Genomic DNA, 18,422 nt, shown 5'->3' with positions numbered 1-18,422 from the left:
TTGCTTATTGTTTGTTTTTATTATTTTTTTATATATATAAATTCACACAGCAATTAGTCGTTCAACAAAAATACACACTGCATTCAAAACAGATATGTATATTTCTTCTCTTCCAAAGTTTCTATCACAGTAAACTTTCTTTTGATCCAATTATGCTTTAGTTTTCAACTATGATCATCTTCATTCAGAAATAAGAATAATTATATTTGTAAGGTACTACAACAGCTTAAACTGAGAGCCATAGTAATGTGAAATAAAAAAGAATATTCTTCAAGTTGTAGCTCTTATGGAAAATATTCAACAAAATATCAGAATTAACTGCATATAGCCATTTAGCATTCAGTTATTTTATCAAATGTAATGCTTATTTATTCGCATTGTTTGAATTTATCCTGCATTAGCTTGTATCTTTGAGATTTCAGTGCGGTGTTTGTTTATTTTCAGAATGACATTGTAGGGTAGGTGTGAGAGGCTGGATCTGACCAGTTTGGTATAAAACAGGAATATTTTGGCTGGTTATGGCAAGTTTAAATGCCAAAGGGTTAAAGTAGAAATGAGATCAATGAATACTGCTGTTACTTCAGATTTATAAGCAATAATAATGGTTAAAATATTTAAGAATATTTAAAAATATTTTGGTGTTGTGAAGGTTCTTGAAACTAAATTGATTATTACTTTACTGAGAAAGCAAGGCACCACGTTTGCTGTCAGATTCTCTTCCAACTCTACACTGCATAACAAGATATAACCCTTCCCAGTTGCTCACCATCATGTACACAGTCATCAAATGAAGCACAAAATCTGATTGCTCCAATAAGGTGACTAATCTATGTCCATTTAATACAGTATACCCAAAGGTAACTCTTGTCCTTTTTGGTCTGTCTCTCTCACTAAATATATCTCAAAATATGTTTTTGGAAACACATTACAATGTACATTAGGCTTACATTGATTCCTCCATGTTGTTTTGCATTTATAAAATAAATATATACAAATTATAAAAATAATAATAATAAATATATAGTACAGTACTGTTTCTACTTTGCAGATTTTCACTTACCATGGGGTGGGGTTGGAACACAACACCCACAATAGTCAAGGGATTACTGTATCTCATTTTCAAGAAGAGCAATCTCTCTGATCCTGTTGATATTGATTTATTGTGTTCATTTCCAGCACCTCAAAAGTATATCATAAACAATTATCTCTTTCTTCCCTTAAAGACTACTAGTATGAAATCTATCAAACCAGATTTAATGAAAACTTATTCTACAGCATACACTATGTATCTCCTACCCTTCAAAAGCTTTTTACCTAGTCTGGTACGGAACTCTTGTAGCTAAGTTGCCTAGCTATTGGCTCCATCCATCTAACTCAAGTTTATGAGTGATGGGGAAAGTACATACTCTTTCTGTATATACTGACCTACCTACTGTTAATTCTAACACCTCATAATCTACCAGTGTGGATGATACTGTCCTTCACTCTTCAACCATTCTTACATATGTTATCTGTATGCCAGCAAATTCTTCTCCCCAAACTTGCAGTACCTCCATAAACTAAAACCCTAAACTTCCTTCAAAAATAATATATTACTTGACATATCACACCTCTGCACACAAACAACATACAATTTAAGCTCCTAAGAAATATTTGCTACAACTGCTAGCTTTGATGATCTCTCATGCTGATGTTATGAATATAACATCACTAAACCTACATTTTAAAACTTAAATTTTCTCTTCAAAACAAGAGAATATTTCAATCCCCAATATGACTGGGCCAGACTCACTGTTTTTTCTCTGTCTCTCCTACTATTACTACTACAATCTCTGCTCCTATTTATACAAACTGCATAGCACCTCCACTCAACTGAAACACTCATCTTTCCACCCTCTTATTGTTTTTATTGTATTTCAACTCTCAATCACACTATAGACTTTCCCTATCATTCTAAATACAACCTTCTGAAATTCCCTCTCAGCCCAGCTTTATGCTACTTACAATAACTTACAGAGCATCAAACTGAAGATCAATTGCACTAAGTTTGGAGAACCTGCAAGAGTTATGGGTGTTGCTCTCTTGTTTTGATTAACTAAAAATATCAAGTATCACACTTTTAACTGGATAAATTGGGAAAAAGGTTTGTAATTGAAACAGCTAAAGATTTTACAAAATGACTCAGCAACTTATTTGAATAATTTGTCAAAGGCAACACTTCCTCAAAATAAGGGTGTAATAATTCTAAGTGCAGAGGGACCAAACTTTAAGCAAGACAACAGTAGTTACAGACTCTGATAAATCTGCCAAGTCAAGTGTTTCTAATAGAAATGTAACCACAAAATGCTTCAAAGATAGAACGTTGAATTATTGTTTGAAAGTTTGGGTACTTATTCATGTCAATACAATCCCTCCATTTCTACAGAATTTTATCAATTTTTATAATAGAATAGTTCAAAGTTCAGGGACAAGATTGTTGAAGTGTTTGCTTTAATGCTTGGGCTAAGTACTTTACAAACAGACTTTGATTCAATAGTTTTAACAATCCTATTATTTAATATCAGTCCATGGGAAAATTTTAGAATCTTATCACTCTTCTCACAATTCTACTCAGTTGAATGAAAAGAGGTTATAAGCTGAAGTTTGAAATTAGTGATATTAAACCCATTCAAGTATCGGATCATAGACTGATTGGAAAAAGCTGTCTATCTTTACTATTGACAGTCAGCAGAATAGTGCTCCCATTAGACTTGATAGAAAACTTAAACGCATCATACATAACACCTTAACTTTGATATAAGCCAACAGATTAACCTTCAATTTTTTTACATTTCGGATCAATGTAGCTATACTTCTAAGGTCTTCTTGAACCAGCAGAGCCAAGGATTTCTAGAAATTGGCTATTAGCTTGAGAATTATGAAAAGTTTTTTGCAGAGTCAAACTATTAGTCATGTTTTCCACTAATCTCTAAAGAAAGCAGTAAAAGCAAAAATGGTTTCTAACAACACTTGAAATGTAATCATTAGCTTATGCTTGACCCTGACTTTAGCATAGTCAAACCAATGTGCTGCTTAAAGACATGACTCCTGGATAGCTATATTTCATGTAGGCATTTCTTTAAATGTCTTAGCAGAATTTAGCACATATCTGCACAAATTGTGGTGGAATCCAGAGACTCAGTGAAGTGACTACTGAAGAATTTTCTGAGCAAAGAGACTGAGCTTTTTCATAAAAAGCAGATGTGTAAAATTTTGGCCACCAGTGATAAACTCTTGACTAGAATGGTATTATTTCTTCAGATGCCAAGCTATAAGCTCTTGTACATAATTATCTTTATGTATAGCATCTTGATTTTTGAGATGGTTAACATGTTTCCAGAGATGTGCCAGTAAATAAAATAACCCTTATATACCTCATTGCAAGTAAGATACTGCTTCGTCTTGATAATAACAGCTTTAATATGATTGTATAAACAGAAGCTACAAGAGACAGCATGTCTATTGAACTAAACTTGAAATTAAAAAATTGTTCCAATGATGCCTTTTCATGCTAACTATCAAACCAGTCGTTTCTTCCCATTTCCAGTTCAACTGTGCTTTCTACTGGTCAGTCCGAGTAGAAAGATAAAATTTACAATCAGTGTTAACACTGATCACATCAACTTATTTTAAAACAATGAACAATATCACAAAAACTACAAAGCAAATTTATAACTCAAAACAGTACAATGATTAAAATATATCCCAATGTTGGGGAAAGGCTTTCTCTGCTGTAGACAACCACACTTTTGTTCTGAACAATCACTCTTTGTTACACAAATAAATAGGATAATAGGTTTGCTCCATTTATCCAACCCAAGATGGCATCTTTCATCTGCATTTCACAAAATATTTTATGAAAGGATCAATCTCTTTCTCTCATTTAATTTACATGTAGAATTTGAAGAACCCTCATAGTTGATGCTGGAGTAGCATGTTTTATGTATATTTATATATAGCAATGTACAACATAACCTCCCTCACTAAATTAACAAAAGGAGGAGCCCTTACGTTACAACTACACAATAAAAATAATAGTAACCTCATCATAGGATTATAATTAATTATTCATCATCATCATCATCGTCGTCGTTTAACATCCGCTTTCCATGCTAGCATGGGTTGGACGATTTTGACTGAGGGCTGGCAAACCAAATGGCTGCACCTGGCTCCAATCTTGATCTAGCAGAGTTTCTTTAGCTGGATGCCCTTCCTAAAGCCAACCACTCCAAGAGTGTAGTGGGTGCTTTTATGTGCCATCAGCACGGCCAGTCAGGCAGTACTGGCAACGATCTCGCTCGAATCTTTTTACACATGCCACTGGCACAGGTGCCAGTAAGACGATGCTGGTAACAATCATGCTCGAATGGTGCCTTTTACATGCCACCAGCACAGAAGCCAGTTAGACGCTCTGGCAATGATCACGCTCAGATGGTGCTCTTAGCACCCTACTAGCATGGGGCAAAAGTGCCAGTAAGGCGATGCTGGTAACGATCACACTCAAATGGTGCCTTTTATGTGTCACTGGCATGGAAGCCGGTCAGCCGCTCTGTCAACGATCACACTCGTATGGTGCTCTTTGCACCCTGCTAGCATGGGTGCCAGTCATCGAATTTCACTTTGATTTTGATTTCACTTGCCTCAACAGGTCTTTGCAAGCTCGAATTTCACTTTGATTTTGATTCTCCACACAAAAACAATCTTCAATTATTAACCTTCTCATAAATTAAACTCCCTACACAAAAGTCTTGCTGAACACAGCCTATGACAAATCACCATTTATATAGTTCCTTCTCAACCTACAATAAAACCTCCCACAAAGATAACTCCAGCAATGTAACTGTGAAAACAAATTTCTCTTAATTCTCCTTTTTAAAAAATTGTTTTCCTTTCTATCTAATCTATATTATACTGCTGATAAGGATTTTTACAATATCCGGTATTACTGATAGAAAGAAACTACTGCTACTGTTATAAGTAGGTAATAATAAATAGATAGGGGTTGTAAATAACTTTAAGAACTTTTGAAACTACTTAATTCATTCTTTCTTGAACAGTTTTGGTACAAATATAACCAATGTTTGTTGGCAATTACAAACTGCAAATATGATAAGGGGTTATCTTCACTACATTACAAAAATTTACTTGTGTGGAAAGAAAAATACAGTTTGCCTATGTCTTGATTTTGTTTGGAACATATGAATTATCTAAGAGAGGATATTTGTTTGGTTTGTCTAAGATTTTCTTGGTAATTGGATATATTGTCTTTGGGAACACATCTGTTCTATCTTGTTTGTCTATGTATTTTTTGAGTCTATCTTTTACTTGCTTCAGGGCACCACCTTGAAGAATTTATAGTTGAATGTGTCAACCCCAGCACTTTTTTTGCCGAACTGTTAAGTTACGGGGATGGAAACACACCAACACTGGTTGTCAAACAGTGATGGGGGGACAAACACAGACACACACACACAGATATATATACATATATATGAAAAGCTTCTTTCAGTTTCTGTCTATCAAATCCACTCACAAAGCTTTGGTTGGCCCAAGGCTACAGAAAATAATCACTTGCCCAAGGTACCATGCAGTGGGACTGAACCCAGCACCATGTGGTTGGGAAGTAAGCTTCTTACTACACAGCCATGCTTGCACCTATTCTCTTTACTCTTTTACTTGTTTCAGTCATTTGACTGCGGCCATGCTGGAGCATTGCCTTTAGTTGAGCAAATTGACCCCAGGACTTATTCTTTGTAAGCCTAATACTTATTCTATCGGTCTCTTTTGTCAAACCGCTAAGTTACAGGGATGTAAACACACCAGCATCGGTTGTCAAGTGATGTTGGGGGCACAAACACAAACACACACACACATGTATATATACATATACTTATATACGACGGGCTTCTTTCAGTTTCTGTCTACCAAATCCACTCACAAGGCTTTGGTCGGCCCGAGGCTATAGTAGAAGACACTTGCCCAAGGTGTCACGCAATGGGACTGAACCCAGAACCATGTGGTTGGTAAGTAAGCCACTCTTGTGCCTATGTACTTTGATTTTTTTTTTCTTTTCCATAAATGACCTGCGCCTATGTACTTTGATATTTTTTTTTCCATAAATGACCATTCGATGCTATGTGTATATGCAGCTTATACAGAGAGCATTGTTTGTGTAACATCCAAGATAGAGAAATTGAGGTCACCACTTAGGATTCATGGGATTCACTGTTGATTTGATATACTACTTGAAAATGAAATTAATACTTTCCTTATTTTAAAACTTTGATACCATGTAGAATGTTAACATTGTTGATTGTGATGTGATACACATTTGTATTTGTTTTATAAGATTTGGGTTGCATTTGCATCTGATATTGATTGTATGTTGGTAGTGTTAGATTCTATGTTATACACTGTGTAGTGGCATCAAGATGATCTTGTCCAAGGATGTATTTGAGATTTTAGGGGTTATTTTAAATAACTACTGTAAGAACAAAGTTAAAAGCTATACTGAGTTTCATTTATAGATAGAATAGTGTTTGACAGGTCAGTTAAAATGCATGACTTCTTTGTATTTTGATTCTGGCATTTACAAAGAAAAGCCCATTATTTTTATACCATAAAATTAAAGGCCTGAAAAGCAAATTGTCAGGAATGAAACATGAGCAAATCCAAAGATTCTAACTTGAGTGCTGGTAGTGTATGTGCAATATTTTAATGTGTAGTATCTCATTAAGATAAATTAGAAAAAAGAATCATATTCAAAAGTAAGTCAGAAAACATAGTAAATGTTGGTTGTGTCAAGAAAAGACTTTCAACAATTTAGAAATTTACTTCAACAATTTAGAAAACTGGAAAAGATTTGTGCTGTGCTGCCAATAGATTTCAATACAATTTTAAGATCTTTGTATTATCTAATAGAAAGAGAGGCAACACCCATAACTGCACAGCAGGTCCTTCTAGATTGGGGCAGTCAGTGTGATTAATGCCAATAAGAAAGACATTGGCAAGAAGTTTCAGGAGTAACAACAAAGATGTACCAAGAAGCCAATTCCCTTCACTAATGTAAATGCCCTCTAGAAATTCTTAATCCTCTGGGCCAAGAATTTTAGTATTTTGAAACTCTTGTATGATTTTGGTTTCTATGGTTCTATGGTTGGTGTCAGAGTATGAGTCTATTAGAAGTTCTAATTTATTCACATCGTTACTGACAACCCTCAGTTTTTGATTGCTGGAAGAATATTGGAAGACGTTTTAAGCCTTTGCTCCATGGTAATTCACTGAATTGTATAAATCATTCCACTTCACTACTGTTTTCTGTAACATATCATCATCGTCAACATTATCATTGTTTTAGATGTTCACTTTTCTATGCTCACATGGGTCAGATGGAATTTACTGAGGCAAATTTCTACAGACATTTCCACTGTTTTCACACTATATTCCTTCCCTCTATCTACCACATTCCTTTTGCACTTTCATACAAAGGATTGGATACCTGCCCACCCACCTATCTAACCCTCTGTTCCACTTCACTCATATACACTTCCCTGTAACTTGAGTCTATGCCCCTGACACATCTTCATCTTCTCTCTCTCTCGCTCTCTCTCTCTCTCTCTCTCGCTCTTTCTCTCTCTCTCTCTCTCTCTCTCTCTCTCTCTCTCTCTCTCTCTCTCTCTCTCTCTCTCTCTCTCTCTCTCTCTCTCTCTCTCTCTCTCTGTCCTGTCCTCTTTTTCCAGCTAACATAACCATGTATCTCTTTTAATGCAAGACATCTATTTATGTCCCTCTACTCACACTCTAACCTGTCATCACCTTATCTTGCAAAGTACTTGGTGACCTTGGTGGTGCTTGTGCCATGTAAAATGCACCCAGTACACTCTGTAAAGTGGTTGGCATTAGGAAGGACATCCATCTTTAGAAACCATGCCAAAGCAAACAGTTTGACCTTGGTTCAGCCTTCTGGCTGGTCAGATCCTGTCAAACCATCCAATCCATGCCAGCATGGAAAGCCGATATTAAATGATGATGATTATGATGATAAATATATAGGTGTTTGTGTGTGCATGTAAAGGGGGTAAAGACCCCCTTCGGTCATGAATGACCATGGGATTGCACCTAGAAAGTTACCCTCCCAGGCACAAGTCCGGGCAAGGTTGTTTATGGAAGGCCAGCAGTCGCCCATGCAAACCAGCCTCCCCTCTCCACGCCACCAGTGTTATCCAAGGGAAAGACAAAGGTCGATACAGCTTGGCACCAGTGACGTCGCAACTCATTTCTACAGCTGAGTGAACTGGAGCAACGTGAAATAAAGTGCCTTGCTCGAGAACACAACACGCAGCCCGGTCCGGGATTCGAGCTCACAACCTCACGATCATAAGCTCGACGCTCTAACCACTGAGCCATGCGCATATATCCTAGGTATGACTTTAAACTGGTGCTGGGGCTCTGGTTCATGAGTTCCAGAGTTTTGAGGAGTGTGGAACCACCTTTTACCCACTTTTGTTTCCAGGTCTACTCTGACATGGAGTAGGATCCAAGCTATGGATTAACTAGCATGTGAACTACTGGGAATGAAGGAACCCTAGTTCTTTGAACTTCTTTGAAGAAGAAGGATAAACAAACCTGAAGTAGGTAAGGTAATTGAGGTAGTCAGAGTAAGTGACAGAGTAATTAAAATTAGATTAGTTCTTCATCACAGGACAGTTACCATCATCTCGGCATATGCCCCTCAACCAGGGCTACCGGAAGGACAAAAAGACCAATTCTATGACACCCTATTGCGAACTACCTCGTTGACAAATGACAGTGACCTTCTCTTCGTGGCAGGTGATTTCAATGGACATGTCGGACGGCATGTTGGGGGCTTCCATGGCATCCATGGAGGCTACGGTTTCGGCTCTCGTAATGAGGAGGGAACCAGGCTGCTGGAGTTCTGCGATGCAAATGACCTTATGGTCTGCAATACCAACTTCAGGAAACTTTCCTCTCACCTAGTCACCTACCGTTCTGGCAGACACACCAGCCAGATCGACTACATCCTTGCCAGAAAAAGGGAAAGAGGGCTGATTATAAATGCCAAAACCTTTCCAGGCGAAGAATGCACTCCTCAACATAGATTAGTAGTTAGCGACTTCAGGATCAGAGCTAAATGGTTGCCCAGAAGAAGACCTGCTTGGAGGAGAAGGGTCTGGAAGCTTAAAGATCCTGCAAATGGACAGAAATTTAGAGACATACTACTCGAAGCCTTTGACGAAATAGAAGGGGATATAGCTTCACTTAATGTGGAAGACAACTGGAGATTTCTACGGGACAATCTGCTGACAGCCACTGACCAGATCTGTGGATGGAGCAAAGTACCATCTCAACCCAGAGTGACATGGTGGTGGAACACTGTGGTTGACAGGGCTATTAGACAAAAGAGACAGGCTTGGAAGGACTGGAAGAACGGTGGTAGCAGGGAATTGTATCAGACAGCCAGAAGGGAAGCTAGGAGACAGGTTTATTTAGCCAGAGGGGAAGCGGATAAGAAAAAATTTGCCAATGTTCTGCGCCGTGAGGATGAAAGACTTGAGGTATTTCGTGTTGCAAGACAGTGTGTGAGAGAGAATCGTGATGTGGTAGGAGAGAAGTGTGTTCGCATGGATGATGGTTCACTTGCGCTAAATGAGGATGCAAAGAGAGAGGTTTGGAGATGCCACTATGAAAGGTTGCTGAATAAAGAAAATGAATGGGATAAAGAGAGTCTGCCGAATGTTGACCCAACAGAGGGACCAGCTATCCAAGTTGATAGTTCCGTGGTAGCTAAGGCAATTAGAAGCATGAAGACAGGGAAAGCCCCAGGCCCATCGGGTATTAATGCAGAGATGCTCAAAATATCTGGCAGTGTCGGCTACAACCTAGTCACCCGTATAGTCAACCAGGTGATACACGAAGGAGTCATACCCAATGACTGGTGTAGCAGCATACTAGTCAACTGCTACAAAGGTAAAGGTGATGCCCTAGATACAAATAATTACAGAGGTATCAAGCTGTTGGATCAGGTAATGAAGGTTACGGAGAGGGTCATAGCCCAACTAATTAGAGAGAGAGTTAGTTTAGATGAGATGCAGTTTGGGTTTGTGCCAGGGAAAAGCACCACTGATGCTATATTCCTGGTAAGGCAGCTGCAGGAGAAATACCTAGCCAAAGATAAGCCCCTGTACCTGGCTTTCGTTGACATGGAGAAAGCCTTTGTTAGGGTCCCCCGATCCCTCATCTGGTGGTCAATGAGGAAACTAGGGATAGATGAATGGCTGGTGAGGGCTGTGCAAGCCATGTACAGAGATGCCGTAAGCAAGGTTAGGGTTGGCAACATGTACACAGAAGAATTCAAAGTAGAGGTTGGGGTCCACCAGGGTTCAGTACTCAGCCCCATCCTATTTATCATAGTCCTCCAGGCAATAACAGAGGAATTCACGACAGGTTGCCCCTGGGAGCTCCTCTATGCTGACGACCTCGCTCTAATTGCTGAGTCACTATCAGAACTGGAGGAGAAGTTCCAGGTGTGGAAGGAGGGTTTAGAATCGAGGGGCCTTAGAGTCAACCTAGCTAAAACCAAAGTACTAATAAGTAGAAAGGTAGGCAATCCACAAATGTCCTCAGGAAGATGGCCCTGCTCGATCTGTAGAAAAGGTGTAGGTAGAAACTCTATAAGATGTACCCAGTGTAAGCTATGGACACATAAGAGGTGCAGCAATGTCAAAGGTAGGCTAACTGGGAAGATAGTCTTTATATGTGGCAGATGCTCGGGAGCATTGACCTCCGAAAATCTGCAGAAAACAACTTCCGTCACTTTCCAGGGGGAAAAATTAGAAGTAGTTGATAGCTTCCGTTATCTAGGTGACCAAGTCAGTAGTGGGGGTGGGTGCGCTGAGAGTGTAACTGCTAGAATAAGAATAGCCTGGGCAAAGTTTAGGGAGCTCTTACCTCTGCTGGTGACTAAAGGCCTCTCGCTCAGAGTAAAGGGCAGACTGTATGATGCATGTGTTCGAACTGCCATGCTACATGGCAGTGAAACATGGGCCGTGACTGCTGAGGACATGCGTAAGCTCATGAGGAATGAAGCCAGTATGCTCCGATGGATGTGTAATGTCAGTGTACTTACTCGACAGAGTGTTAGTTCCCTAAGAGAAATGTTGTACCTAAGAAGCATCAGTTGTTGCGTGCAAGAGAGACGATTGCGATGGTATGGTCATGTGGCGAGAATGGATGAAGATAGGTGTGTGAGAAAGTGCCAATCCCTAGCAGTTGAGGGAACCCGTGGAAGAGGTAGACCCAGGAAAACCTGGGACGAGGTGGTGAAGCACAACCTTCGAACGTTAGGTCTCACCATGGAAATGACCAGAGACCGAGACCTATGGAAGTATGCTGTGCGTGAGAAGACCCGGCAAGACTAGTGAAGCCATAACCCGTGGCCCCTACCTGGGACGTAGTCAGTCCGCCTGTGCATACCTTCCTGCTTGTGACACTTGAGACCTGTTGAGGCAAATCAAATCAAAGTCAAATCGAATCAAGTCAAACCAAATCAAAATAGATGAACATCAATGGAATTTGTATCCTTGTGGTACCAGTGCCGGTGGCACATAAGGAAACCATCCTAACGGGACCGTAGCCAGTACCGCATCGACTGGCCTCCGTGCTGTGGGCATGTAACAAACACCGTCCGAGCGTGGCCGTCTGCCAGCCTCGTCTGGCACCTGTGTCGGTGGCACATAAAAACACCATCCGAGCGTGGCCGTCTGCCAGCCTTGTCTGGCACCTGTGTCGGTGGCACATAAAAACACCATCCGAGCGTGGCCGTCTGCCAGCCTCGTCTGGCACCTGTGTCGGTGGCACATAAAAACACCATCCGAGCGTGGCCGTCTGCCAGCCTCGTCTGGCACCTGTGTCGGTGGCACATAAAAACACCATCCGAGCGTGGCCGTTCGCCAGCCTTGTCTGGCATCTGTGTCGGTGGCACATAAAATCACCCACTACACTCTCGGAGTGGTTGGCGTTAGGAAGGGCATCCAGCTGTAGAAACACTGCCAGATCTGACTGGCCTGGTGCAGCCTTCGGGCTCCCCAGACCCCAGTTGAACCGTCCAACCCATGCTAGCATGGAAAGCGGACGTTAAACGATGATGATGATGATGATGATGAAGTGCAGTTTGTTTCTGGTCATCTCAACCTCTACTGTGCCACTGGTGTTATAGCTGATTGCACTGAAAAGTGGGTTCAGTGGTGTGTAACACTTTACTCACTCAAAGCTAATTCATATACAGGGACGTTCTGAACTCTTGAAACATCTACATGGACTTACCGAGTTTAGAAAATGGTCTTAGTCACAAGTTAAATTTCACTGTACATATATATATATATATATATATATATATATATATTATAAACTTTTCAGGATCCAATAAACTCAAGGTATTTTAATAACAAAGGCACCAAGGTAGAGTTGGGGATAGCATACCTCTGCACTAACAGTGTGTATGGACACTCACACATACTTACTAAGGTGAATAAGGATTTTTCCTTCCAGTTATGCATAAATTCAAAAGTATACATAATATATTTGGTTAATACTTTTGAATTTATATATATAAATGAAGTAACTAATGTGTCATGATTAGATTTTATGTTCATATCTATTCAAATCTGGTCCTATTGCCTAAAACTTAATTAATAAAACTTTTAGTTTCATTTTAATGTAAATTTTGTTTCCATTGGCAAGAGCTGAAAGGACTTCATCTGTATGCCTGATGTCTTCAAAGTGTTAGCTATCAATCCTAATCTTTTTTGATCTTACATTAGCCATATGTACCAATCACAATTAAGTGATAGTGCTTAATTGTGATTGATAAATAAAACTGAACTGTTGGACTAATAACAATATTATTATCAGTAATTATAGGAAGTGTTTAGCCACTTAATTTCTGCTATTATCTGTGATTGAATCTGGGCTGATAAGAAACTGAATTAGATCACTTTGTTTGTCAGGTTTGAAATATGTTGTGGCATTTTGATCTCTTGGTAATAAATGTTGCTCCAGCAATGGAGCAAACACTTTAAGTTAAAAAAAAATTGCATTTATTTGTATCTGGGATAACTAAATCTGGATATTTGAGATCGTCGTGTTTTCTCAAATAGAAAACCACTTCCATAGTAATATGTTTCTCTAGCTCTTCCATTTCTAATGCTACAAAAAACAGTTCTGATGTTGTACAAATGAAAGTTAGTAAGGGCAAGATCTTTCTCTGTTTCATTTTTCTTTCTTTTTTATTTTATTTTAATTTTTCATATCTTTCAAAATTTTCTGTGTCCTTAACAAACGTCTTGCAATCAGTTTTGGATCATTATATTCATCTAATGTTTGCTCTTTGTAAATTAACACACCCACTTTTAGCTTGTTTCTTGCACACAACTGCACTAAACTTCATCTTTTGCAAAACTCAATATGAACAAGAACCTAACTCAACAAGATGATGTACAAGATTTAACGTTATACATGTTCCACAAGATAGATGATCTGCTAAGTACTTCATACATATGTCACTGATCACACATAGTCCTTCTTAGTCTTCTGAAATGGACATATCTTCTGAAGGCTCTACTTCTACTGGCTGTGAAGCTGCAGCAGCCAAGGTATTATCACTAGCTCCTAGGCCAAATGAAGGTGCTAGCAAGTCCTTAAAGGATTCCACTTCCAGTGCAGTTCTACAAGTCTGGACACCATCTCCATCTCCATGAAGGTAGGTAGCATGCCTTGAGAGAATTCCATCTCTGTTACACCAATTCCTTTCACCATTGTGAATGTCCTCAAGGAGGTCATGAAATCTTAAGATTTCTCAACTAAGAATTTTCAGTAGACATATAATCTCTGGTTTCTGATAATTCTTTTCCTCAATTTGAAACTTCTTTTATCTTTCTATCCCACCTAACTAGTTTCTTTTCCTTACTATTTTTTCCATGGCATTCTTCATCTGAAAAAAAAAAAATCTATGATAATTTCTCTCAGCAATCTTTAACACGATATAACCCCTCCTAATAAAATGAAAAAGCAACTTAAACTTACTTTGTTACATATGACGGGCAGGCATCTAATTCTCGTTGATTAGATATTCTATACAGATATCATGAGGTGATTGGGTTGCACTAGAAAGTCATGAAGCATTTCTATGTTTGTTTATACTCCAAAAGATAATACCAGCATGTGACAAGAATACATTATAATAATTTGAACTGGGGCAATGGTCCTTGATTCATTATATAATTTCAGTTATCAAGAGACAAGTTGAATAAATGTGTCCTAATTTTGCTCATATTGTACAAAATATTTTATTAGCTACAATATGCATAATTGCATTGTCATTCATTGCATTTGTTATACATAAAAGTTAAATATATTTGAAGTTTTGAACTTGTGACAAGAAAAATATGAAACTTCATGAGATCATTCAGTGTCAGAGAGGAGGTTATGATGTCACAGTTCCAGATGCTAAGATGTCCACAGTCATCAATGCGTCACAGGAGATTAAGAAACATTTTAAAACACTGAAGAGTGGTTCAATACAATTATCCTTTTACATGTTTCAGTTATTTGACTGTGGCCATGCTTGAGCACCGCCTTAAAGGGTTTTAGTCAAACAAACCAATCCCATCTTTCAGTCTCTTTTGCTGAACTAGTTACGGGGACATAAACACACCAACATCAGTTGTCAAGTGATGGTGAGGGGGACAAACACAAAGGTACACACACTTAAATATATATATATACAACAAGCTTCTTTCAGTTTCCATCTACCAAATCCACTCACAAATCCATGGTGCTTTCTTTCAACAACCATATATACTCAGCCAGAGATATGACACTGTGTCTCTCCTGAATATTAACGTCAGATTTATGGTTGCTGAATCTGGTTCTGAAAGCAACTTCTATCATGCCTATATTCTTCCTTACATTTGACTGCTCTTTGGTGTCCTTTGTCATTACCCCTTCTTCATATACAACTGTTTTTCTGTTGCAGTGACTAGTAAGGAGATGTTACACAATATCGATGACTCTTCAGACATTCTGGCTAAAGTATATAGCCTCTTTAGTACTTGAGGTACACAAACTCTACATTTGTTTAGTAGCATCAAAAGGATAAAATGGGATTTAGTGAAAAATATTTTTGAGAAGAAAGAGAAATTATTTCCTCTGGATTGATATTATCCATGAGTGAAGTATGTAGGCTGTATGTGTAACATTCTCTAGTTTAAAAAGAGACATAACCATGTTGAAAAATCAAGTTTGTGCTCATGAAGGCAGTATCTGAAAATTTTGCAATTTGAATTCAAGAAAGTGTGTGAATCATACACGTATTTTAGAATGATTCTCTTCATGTAGTATTCACATTTCCTACTTACAAGTCCATGTTATATATCATTGCATCCTCTTTTAATTGCCATATATGGCAAGCTAAAGTTGTGACATTATGCCTTTCTGGATCCTAAAATAAGATTTGAGAATATTCAGCCTAGCCTTAAAGGGATCTTCTGCTGCCCAGATGTATTTCAGTATATGCTTTGTTCCATTGGTCTTGATCAGTACTACTTCTGCTTTATAGGCCATGGTCTCTGTGTTGCATTGACCATTAACTTGGCAATTATTTTAAACTCTACATGAGCACACTGTCACTGTCCACAGTTTAGAAGTACAAACTAATATTTTTTTTCTTTTACATTAGTTGCACAGTTGAATTTAATCCTCAAATATTTTTCACTAGATTTTATTTCACCCTTTTGCCACCATCAAACCAACCTAGAGTCATGTACCTCCAGCACTAAATAGGTTATGCACTTCTGAAGAGTTATCAGTATTAACTAGTAACAATATTTGGGGTGAAGCCATTGGTTTCAACAATTTATCCTCTCTATCAATTATTTTTGAGGGGTTTTTTCTTCAAATTTCTTTTCAGATGTTAGCTATCGCACCTTGATCCTTTGACTGGAGCAAAAAAAATTTTTTTAGGACATATTCTACTCTTGCATTATAAAGAAGATAATTTGATCTCATTTAATAGTTTGGTACATTGTCTAAATGATCAATGTTTAGTTGGATATATTGTCTGACATTGATCTTTCGTTTTTTTTTTTACCGCAGGGCAAAAATATTTGCCAGTCTTATTTGAATGCTAAATCAAAGGTAAATTAAAAGTAACATAGTTCTTGAAAGCCTTCCAATTTTTAGGCTTTAATTTCATATTTTCACCCACAAGAAGTATCAGACAAATTCTGGAAGCTTTACAGCTTACTGCTGATTTTCTTCACAAGAAATAAGAATCTTAGCAGGCATACACTTTTAAGACAGCTCAGTCTCATTGATGTTATTCCCTTGTTTTACCATGCAGCCCTCTTTTACAATCCTTTTCTTCAGCTCCACAGGATAACTTATATCAACATTGGTATCTTCATTAGTCATGCTAATGTTGTGCAAATTAAGGAGCTTCTAAACCTTTCAAACCCACATTTACAAGCCAGAGAATGTTTGCATTGGAAATTGCACTTTCCTCTTTCTACAAACAAATATCTTGCTTTCACTTAAATGATCTCATGTTAATCAGCATATTATATCCAGTCTGATTGTCACATGCATTTAGAAACCATTAAATATTACATCTCTGAAAAAGCAGTTGTCTGAGTAGTTAAAAGATAACAAGGCTTTATTTATTGTCATGTATTGTCCCACTTTAGACATTGCAAATCTTAATGCTTTTGCAATATGACTGAGTTTTTTACCCTTTTTCTAAAACATCAAATTTAAAATCCAGCACAATCCTTCCTTCTTTCACCAGTGCTTAGCTAATATGAGTAAAAGTACACTTTTATTGTTGAATCCAGCAATGACAATGACAGACAAGAAAATTCTCACCAAATGGTAAAGCAGGAACACCCAACGAAAGCAGGTATGTCCTGTATTTGCAAAAAGTAATGGTCTTATTATTTCTGATGTAAGAATCATCATCATCATCATCGTTTAACATCCACTTTCCATGCTAGCGTGGGTTGGACGTATGACTGAGGACTGGCGAACCTGATGGCTGCACCAGGCTTCAATCTTCATCTGGCAGAGTTTCTACAGCTGGATGCCCTTTCTAACGCCAAGAATAGAAATGAGAAAATGAAGGGGTGGGAGCTGTATGATTAAAAGTCAGTTGAATTAGCATATGCACAAACAAGCTGGAGCAGCAAAAGGAAATGAGTAGCTGTTACAAGTCATAGGAACCAAGAATTTGGAAGAAAGAAATGTGCAAGTATTGGTAAAAATGTATATGTATAATTTTAAATTTTACAGGGCGGAAGTCTTTCAAATTGGGCAAGACTTCTGCCCATCCCCCACCAAAAACCACCCTTTTTAAAACTTTTTTTTCAACACAACACCACCTTTTTGGCTACGGGGAATACGAATCTGCAAAAAAATTGGCAAAAATCGACATTTCTAAATTACCACCTCCACCCCCATTTCCTTCATTTTTAACTTTTTTCAGATTTTTTTTTCTCAAAATATGCGGAAAAATACAGAGATCATGATTCTGAAAAAAAATTTCCAAAAATCTTTGTAAAATTTTTTTTAAAGAATTTTTTCTTTTCGAAATATGCGGAAAAATACGGACATCAGGATTCGGACAAAAATTTCAAAACATTTCTGTACTTAGGGTTAGGGTTTTCGGGTTAGTGTTGCGGAAAAAAGTCAAAGTTGAAGAAGTTGGGGGGCGATTTTTGACGATTTCCCGGAACCTCCGTATCCGAAAACGGGGATTTTTTGCCAAAAAAATATTTAAATAAACAAATTTTGGAGGAAATGGTCGGGGGACGGACGGAAGTCTTTCCTACAATTGTAACAAATAGTTTCCGTAAAGGCCTAAGTTTAGGCTTCATCTCTATATTAGTTGTCATGCTTTTACAATTTCTGAGTGCAGAAGTCTGTAACCAGAGTTTCCGATGCATATGTATGTGTGTCCTTGTTTAACCCAAAGTCAAAACCAGTCGAGCTGAGCTACGATGAAACGTGTTCCAATTATGACTATCCCGTTTTCCGTTTCTCTCAGGTTTATTGCATCAATTTATCCACAGTGCTCTTTTTCTGAAGACGACAGAATATGGTTTGACAGCTGCTAGTTCTAACAGTTTGAATAATTGCTGAGAAGTTCCTTCGCTGATTCCATCATTTTTTGTGTTTTACTACAACTAATATATCCCAACATTAGTGGGGAAGAGGCGGAAAAAATAGTATTGATTAAAGCTGTGTTGCATGTATTGTAAGAAGCGAGCAACACCGTTAACATTGACAGGCATCTTGTATAACAAAACAACTGC

General features: G+C 38.1%; 1 long non-coding RNA gene across 1 annotated transcript; it reads right to left on the bottom strand.

Annotated features, from left to right (window-relative positions):
* Positions 1–5,657: 5,657 nt before the first annotated feature.
* Positions 5,658–7,120, bottom strand: LOC118762499. Its single transcript, XR_004998255.1, has 3 exons — positions 6,164–7,120; positions 6,076–6,122; positions 5,658–5,687 (listed from the first exon to the last, which is right to left on the bottom strand). It is a non-coding gene; the product is annotated as an uncharacterized LOC118762499 (long non-coding RNA).
* Between the last annotated feature and the right edge of the window lie 11,302 nt (positions 7,121–18,422).

The sequence above is a fragment of the Octopus sinensis genome, linkage group LG3, assembly GCF_006345805.1.
Source record: "Octopus sinensis linkage group LG3, ASM634580v1, whole genome shotgun sequence".
Taxonomy (NCBI): Eukaryota; Metazoa; Mollusca; class Cephalopoda; order Octopoda; family Octopodidae; genus Octopus; species Octopus sinensis.
The sequence above is the reverse complement of the archived record's forward strand: the minus strand, read 5'-3'. Positions and strand labels throughout refer to the sequence as shown.